Raw genomic sequence first — 8,724 nt, 5'->3', positions numbered from 1 at the left:
TTCTGTACATATTTATTAAAGCATACTGCGTGGAGATACGCAAATGAGCCCAAAATATGAACGCAACACGTTTATAAAAATGGTTTCCTCTCATGTCCTCTCAAGAAAAGGCTTAATGCACTTAGACTGATATTAAAGAGACCAAATTCTATTTACAAATAAAGCACATGCAGAAAAACGGATGAGACCAAAATATAAACTTTCAGTATCACTTAAAATGCAAGCATTTTATACATTTTCTTCATAAAGGTTTTTATAAAGGTATGAAATTGCTTAGTGTGGTTGTCATTTGTTAAAATAAATATAAAAATACATTGTGTTCGTGTCCGTCTGTCCGCTGAATTTGACCCATAATCTCTGATTCTCCTCATCTGTGATCGTGGAAAAGGGGGATTACAATGACAACAGTTGTAGGCCTACTCAGTATGCTCGTTTAAGCACCATTTAAATGTTTCCAACAAATAAATGAATCAACTTTCTCAGTGTGTTGATCACATAGATTTATTTGGATATTCATACGATGGCTGAAGCAGTGGTGAGCGTCCAGCGTGCGATACGGTAAACAGATCAACATTGTAAACGAAATTCTACAAAACTTCAGTGAAAATAAATAAAATGATCATGCGACGCGATAAAATAGCTTCTATTCCCTGCAAACGATACCATTAAAAATGTTAACGTTCCACTTAATGGCAGAAACAAAACAAAAGGTAAGCAAGAATCCGTATTAATTTCAGTACGAGTAATAGAGGGCGATCCTGTCAAAATGGCGGCGCCGCCCCGGCATGCAACGAGGCGTGACGTCGGTTCGTATTCTCTATTACTCACAAGAACACTGCTGAAAAAAAATCTTGCCTCAAATCTGCACTTAAAAAGTTACTTATGAAGCATCTCAGTCATAATTTAAGTGAACTAAATCTTAAGTGTCAGAGCGTCAGCGTCTTAGAGTTCATTTCTGTGCCACAAATTGTATTTTGGATGACGACATAGGCATGGACCAATCACTGAATAGGTTTCCTTATTTAAGAATATTCTCAGATAAATTCACACTGAATGGTGGAATTCCTAAGATGACTTTACATTCAACACATTTGACAATAAATATTTTTCAAGATAATACATTATGATATTCACATTGGAAATGAAAGATAAACATGTTTTACACCATGTTTTAATAGTAGGCTAATTTTCTAGACCGGTGTTTTGTTAACCGCCCTGCCTTGATTTTATGATCATTCCACGCCACATGTGACCCAGATCAGCATTCCAGATATGACAGCTACCTTTATATAGCCTACGTTCGTTTTTTTTTTCCAGCAGTGAAGGGGAGTGGTGTGGAATCCTGCACAGAAATCACCAACATTGTATTACAGTGAGGTTCTTGACTGTTTGAAGTAAAGTATTTGGAGTTTCGTACTTTGCAGACGGTTCCTTACATTTTGTCTCTTTGCCGTGTGCGTATAGAGATCTGTGTGTTTTTTCCACTGCGGATGAAAGCTGGTTTTGAGGTAAATAAGGTTGTTGCTGCTTGTCTATGTTACTACGATTAAAAAGAGGTGTTATTTGTGTAGTAACAGCGTTTAGCTCACACGTTATTGTTACAGTCGTTTATGTTTTGTTTGTGTGTGTAATTTATGTTTTAAACTTCTTCAGTTAATATGACTTCATTAAACACTTTTAATTTGTTCTTTACATTAATATAAATATTTTACAACTGCTTTTGAAAGGCTGTGAGTGTGTTATCAAAAGCTATTGAACTGGAACTGTCTGTGTGCATCAAAACAGCCTTAGACCTTTGATACTGAACTTTTTCAGTTAATATGACTTCATTAAACACTTTTAATTTGTTCTTTACATTAATATAAATATTTTATAACTTCTTTTGAAACGCTGTGAGTGTGTTTTCAAAGGCTATTGAACTGGAACTATGTGTGTCCATCAAAACAGCCTTAAGCCTTTGATACTGAACTTTTTCAGATAAAATGACTTCATTAAACACTTGTAAAGAACAAATTAAATTAATATAAATATTTTACAACTTCTTTTGAAAGGCTGTGAGTGTGTTTTCAAAAGCTATTGAACTGGAACTATGTGTGTCCATCAAAACAGCCTTAAGCCTTTGATACTGAACTTTTTCAGATAAAATGACTTAATTAAACACTTTTCAACTGTTCTTTACATTAATATAAATGTTTTTCAACTCCTTTTAGACTGATATGAGGCTTTTTTCAAAAGATGTTAATTTTAGAAGTGTGTCAATAAAAAATAGCTTTATTACACTTTAAGGGTATAAACTACACTTTTACAGTTGTAAGGACGAGGCTGAGGCGGCGTTAGAATCCATTTGCGGAGTTTATTAAAGGGCAGGAACGTAAAGCCAGGCAATAGATCACAACAGGAAAGCCGTCCAGTCGAGCAACCAAAACACAATGGTAATCCAAAGGGAAGTGGAGTGGAAACAGGCAAACGGTCCAAACACAAAAATCAGTGCGAATCAGGCTACCAAAGCAAGGGGAAAATCCAACAGACGTAAACAGGGTAAACAGGCAGAATCATACACAAGGCAAACAGGCAGGATTAGTGATAAACGCTCGGTAACGCAGTTAGACTGGCAATACTTCGCAAAGGGCAAGTGCATAGCCACACCCTGAAATACTGAGCAAACAGGAAGTAAGAATAGAAGCAGAGGGAGTAGGACCCAGTCAATACTCAGGCAAGGGCTCCCTCTGCTGGTGTGGCGTTACAGAACCCCCTCATCTAGGAGTGCCTCCTGGCGCTCGACGCGGACGTCCCCGTGGTCTAGGCGCTGGCCGGTCAGGTCTGACACGATGAAAGTCGTCGATGAGAGAAGGATCCAGGATGTCGTGGGCGGCTACCCACGATCTCTCCTCAGGTCCATAGCCCTCCCAGTCCACCAAGTAGTGGAGCTGACCCCCTCTCCGACTTGAGTCTAGTAACTGATTCACCTTGTAAGCAGGAGTTCCATCAATGTCCAGTGGTGGTGGTGGCTCTCGAGCCTCAGTGTCCGGGTCAGCACCCGGGTGGACCGGTTTGAGGAGGGAAACATGAAAGGACGGAGAGATACGGTAATTAGCAGGAAGCTCTAACTCGTATGTCACCTCATTTATTTGCTTCAAAATCTTGAAAGGACCAACATACCTGGGGCTCAGCTTCCTGCTGGGTAGCTGCAGCTTGAGGTCCCTCATTGAAAGCCAGGATGTGTGCGCTGTCCCACACCCTCTCGCTACGTCGAATCCAGTCATCCACTGCGGGGACCGAAGAAGGTTTGACAGACCACGGAAACAAAGGAGGTTGATATCCAAGGACGCACTGGAAGGGGGTCAGGCCAGTAGAGGAATGAGTCAGGGAATTTTGTGCGTATTCCGCCCATGGAATTCTCTGCTACAGTATGAGCGAAGGTATCTCCCAATTTCTTGGTTAAGTCATTCGACTTGCCCATTCGACTTGCCCATTCGACTGAGGGTGGTAACCTGACGTGAGGCTGATATTAATGTCCAGGTGTTTACAGAAGGCTCTCCAAACTTGGGATGTGAACTGAGTTCCTTGGTCGCTGACAGTATCGCCGGGTAAGCCATAACTTCTGAAGACATGGTGAAAGAGCGCTAGAGCAGTTTCCATAGCTGTGGGGAGGCCTTTTAGAGGCACCAGACGACAGGATTTGGAGAACCGGTCAATTATGACCAGGATAGCAGTGAAGCCATTGGAAAGTGGTAGGTCATTTACAAAGTCAATGGAGAGATGGGACCAGGGACGTTGTGGGATGGGGAGTGGTTGGAGGAGTCCTGAAGGCAATTCCATGGGGGTCTTGGACTGAGCACAGACTTGGCAGGCTTTAACATAAGCAGTTACATGTCTCGTCATTGAGGGCCACCAGAATGAGATCTGTAGTAAATGAAGGGTGCGAGAAATACCTGGATGACCGGCGCTAACAGAGGTGTGGACCCATTGCATTACTCTATGACATAAATTTTGTGGAACATACTGCTTGTTAGGGGGACAGTTCTCAGGTGCGGGGTCTTGTAGTTGCTCTCTCTGAATCTCCTCCATTATGTCCCAGGTGACCGGAGCTATGATAATAGATGGCGGAAGAATGCATTCAGGTGTGATGGTTTCAGTGGGAAGGTCATACCGCCTAGATAGGGCATCTGCCTTACTGTTTTTGCTGCCTGGTCGATATGTCACAGTAAACTGGAATCGGGTGAAAAATAGTGACCAACGGGCTTGGCGTGGGTTGAGTCGTTTAGCACTCTTGATATATTCTAGATTCTTGTGGTCTGTTATTACTTGAAAGGGGTGGACTGCTCCCTCGAGCCAGTGTCTCCACTCTTCGATGGCTGCTTTCATAGACAGAAGTTCCTTATTCCCTACATCATAATTCCTCTCTGCTGCGGTTAACTTTCTTGAGAAGAATGCACATGGGTATAGTTTACCGGGCTGGCCATGACGTTGAGAGAGCACATCCGCAGCCTATTCCGCAGTCAGAAGCGTCTGCTTCCACCACAAATGGGAGATCTGGATTAGGGTGTTTTAGGATGGAGGCTGTTGTGAACCTTTCCTTCAACGATCTGAATGCCTGGCTGGCTTCGTCCGTCCACTTTAGCTTGGTGGGTTTTCCTTTCAAGAGGGATGTCAAGGGAGAAGCAATCATACTGTAGTTCCTGATAAAGCGTCTATAAAAGTTGGCAAACCCCAAAAACCTTTGTAGTTCCTTTACAGTGGATGGTTGAGGCCATTCCGTGACTGCCTTGACTTTGGATTCATCCATCTTAACCCCCTGGTGGCTGATGTGGTAGCCCAGGAATGAAGTCTGTTGGACGTGAAATTCACACTTCTCTGCCTTAACGTATAGTTGGTTAGTGAGTAAACGAGCAAGGACTGTTCTGACATGGCTGACGTGTTCATCTTTGGATTTTGAGTAGATCAAAATATCATCAATGTAAGCTATTACATACTGGTTCAGAAGGTCCCGGAAGATCTCATTGATGAAAGACTGGAATATGGCGGGAGAGTTGGCAAGCCCATATGGCATAACTTGGTACTCATAGTGCTCCTTAGTGGTGAGGAAGGCAGTTTTCCATTCATCACCCTCCTTGATTCTGATCAAATTATAAGCGCTCCGTAGGTCAAGTTTGGTGTAAATGGTGGCTTCGCGGAGCTGCTCCAGGGCTGAGGGAACCAATGGAAGGGGGTAGCGGAACTTAACAGTAACATTATTGAGGCCCATATAATCAATGCAAGGCCTCAAGCCCCCATCTTTCTTTTCGACAAAGAAAAACCCTGCGGCAGCTGGAGAAGTGGAGGGTCGGATGAAACCTGAGCTTAGTGCTTCTTCGATATAATCTTCCATGGCCTGGGTCTCCTTTCTGGACAGTGGGTAGACCTTACTTTTAGGGGGCATGGCGTTGGGCAGTAACTCTATAGCACAGTCCCAGGGGCAATGAGGTGGTAATTGCGTAGCTTTGGTTTTGCTAAAGACTTCTGCCAGATCGTTATAACAGTTGGGGATGTTAACAGTTCTGTTTGTTTCTGGGCTTTCAATACTCGTGGTTAGACATGGTTGGGGGACTTGGGAAAAACACTGATTTCTACAGAAGTTTGACCAATTAGTCAACTCACCCTGATGCCAGAAAATAATGGGGTCATGGATGGATAGCCATGGAAATCCAAGGATTACTTCATGCTTTGGTGAGTCAATGACGTATAGGGAGATTAGTTCTTGATGGAATAAACCCACTTGAAGAGTTAATGGCTTGGTTTGCTGGGTGATCCCCTCCCAAATGGTGTTATCATCTATGGCCTTGATCTTGATGGGAGGGTTGCATGGTTGGGTGGCAATGTTGTATTTCTTGATGAGATCTTGGTGTATGAGGTTCAAAGCTGCCCCAGAGTCTATCATCGCTGTCAATGAGATAGATACATCTTCAGTTTTTATTTCAATAGGGAGCTTGAAAGATCTATTACTGAGTAGTGAAAAGTATTCAGTATTTACCCGTGAGTTGTCTGGGCTTTATGTGGGCAACCCTGACTGCGATAGCCGGCTTCACCGCAGTAAAGGCATAGACGGAGCTGACGTCGTCTCATTCTTTCCTCCTCTGAGAGTCTAAATACCCCTAGTTGCATGGGCTCGTCGCTGGATTCGTTGGTAGATGACGTCATTGACGGCAAGACCGATGGCGAAAAGCGTCGCGGTTCCCTCGCAATCCTACGCTTCGGTGCTTGCCGCATCAGGTTATCAATCTTTATAGTAAGAGTCACAAAGTCAGAAAATGATAAATCCTCTCCTTTACATGCCAACTCAGTTTGTAAGTCTGGGTTAAGGCTTCGTTGAAAGACAGCCGCGAACGTTCTAAACAAAATGCCGTCAAAATTTGCGTCGACACATCCCTGCCCCCAGCGTTAAATTCAAAGACTTCATGCAGTTGTCGAATGAAATAATCAAAAGACGTTCTGAAGCATACATCTGTCTCCCAAACTGCCGCGGCCCAGTCCAAAGCTCTCCCTGATAACAGTGTCATCATAAAAGCACATTTCTTCTCCTCAGATACAAACTTGTCTTCCTGGTTATCAAAGTAAATCTTCACTTGCCGAATAAAGCCTCTACACTGATCCGCACATCCATCAAATTTATCTGGTAACGCAAAGCTTACCGTCTTCGGTGTGGTCGATGGTGGAGATTGGATGTAATGCGTCAGGTGTTCGTTGACAGACTGAAGTTTAGCGAGTTGATCTTGGTAGCCCTTTAAAACTTCGGTTTGGTAGGCAAACACCGTTTGCAAGTTGGAAACCTCCGCTGGACTCAGTTGAGGCGAAGTATTCTGTAAGGACGAGGCTTAGGCGGCGTTAGAATCCATTTGCGGAGTTTATTAAAGGGCAGGAACGTAAAGCCAGGCAATGGGTCACAACAGGAAAGCCGTCCAGTCGAGCAACCAAAACACAAGGGTAATCCAAAGGGAAGTGGAGTGGAAACAGGAAAACGGTCCAAACACAAAAGTCAGTCCGAATCAGGCTACCAAAGCAAAGGGAAAATCCAACAGACGTAAACAGGGTAAACAGGCAGGATTAGTGTAGTAACGATGGGTGACAACGCATTATCACGATGGCAAGACAAACAAAAAAAAGTTAAAACTGTCAAGCATCTGCAGCTGCCAGCCTGCGCATGCGCATTAGTTTTTGTCATGATTCAAGCGTTTAGAAACAACATTTAAGAGAGAGTTATTGTCAGATTTCATTGGTGATTTCAAGTAAATGAGCAGAAGAGCATACAAGACATGCACAAACAAACCAAGCTGATGATTAAACAACAGTATAACATACCTTTCATATAATAATTATAATTAATTAAATACTTATGAAGGCAAACGTTTTACTGTAGTAAGAGTGTAGTAATGATGGTTAATTTTTGTATGATTGCTTGCATTGGTGCTCTTTTATTCCAGTGTTTGAAATAGTTGAATGAATGTGATAACTGCTTTAACGGTGTTATTAATTAATCTTAATGAATAACGCAATGACAGTGCAACTACCTTGAATATTAGGATTTTTGGCATAAATGTGTGAATTACGTAAATAGTTGTCAGAAAAAATGGCACAGAATAGAGACTAAAATATTATGTTCATTCTGATCTTATTTATCACGTCTCACACTGCAGCGTCGCAATCACTAGTAGAGCGCTGACACCCTGTGGTGAAAAAATCACAGCTTATGTTGGATTAAAACTTAAAGTTCTGTTGAGTTTGGAAAGGTCTGTACACTGTATCATCAGAATCTCTTCTCTTGTCTCTGAATATGTCTGGAATTTAAAATTATCCCGAGGACTCTCGTTTTAAGAGGGGTTTAGTTATCTATGTGATAACGGCGCATTGAAAATATATATAACCGGAAACAGCTGAGCCGTAATATTTCAAACCGGATGTGCGTCACGAGGCTCAGTGCAAGTAGTCCATTCAAAAAACACATTTCTCAATGCAAGATTGCAAAGAATTTATGTCGTTCACCATCTACCATTCATAATATTGTAAAAAGATTCAGGGAATCGAGAGAAATCTCAGTCTGTATAGGGCAAGGCCGGAGACCTCAGTTGAATGTGCATGACCTTTGAGCCCTCAGATGGCATTTCATTAGAAACCACCATGCTGCCGTTTTAAATAAGCCACATGGACTCAGGAGTACTTTGGAAAACAGTTGTCACTTAACAGTCTGACGCTGCTTCAAGAAATGCAACTCGAATCTCTGTTACACAAGGAGAAAGCTATACATCGATTCTATGCAGAGATGCTGCTGATTCTCTGGGCCCGAGCTCATCTCAGATGGTCTAAAAGACAGTGGAAATGTGTGCTGTGGTCAGATGAGTCACTGTTTCTGCTTGTGTTTGGAAAAAAACAGACACTGAGTTCTCAGTCCCAAAGACGAAAGGGACCATCCAGACTTTCATTAGTGAATCAAAATTTGTTTATATTTACAAAATACAATAAAGTTGTTCAGTGAAAACATTGGAAATCTTTTCTTTTGACTTCTATGAGATAAGTAGCAGTTCAAGAGAATTAACAAACCACAGATTCTTGATTTTGTTGCATTTTACAAAATGTCCCAACTTTTCTGGAAATGGGGTTTGTATATGGTTGAAAGCACTGTAAAAAAAAAAAATCATGTTTTTACAAAATAAAACTGGCAGTTGTGGTTACCAGAATAATTCGGGGGGAAAA

Source organism: Megalobrama amblycephala, linkage group LG2, assembly GCF_018812025.1.
Source record: "Megalobrama amblycephala isolate DHTTF-2021 linkage group LG2, ASM1881202v1, whole genome shotgun sequence".
NCBI classification, from domain to species: domain Eukaryota; kingdom Metazoa; phylum Chordata; class Actinopteri; order Cypriniformes; family Xenocyprididae; genus Megalobrama; species Megalobrama amblycephala.
Note: the sequence above shows the minus strand (reverse complement) of the source record.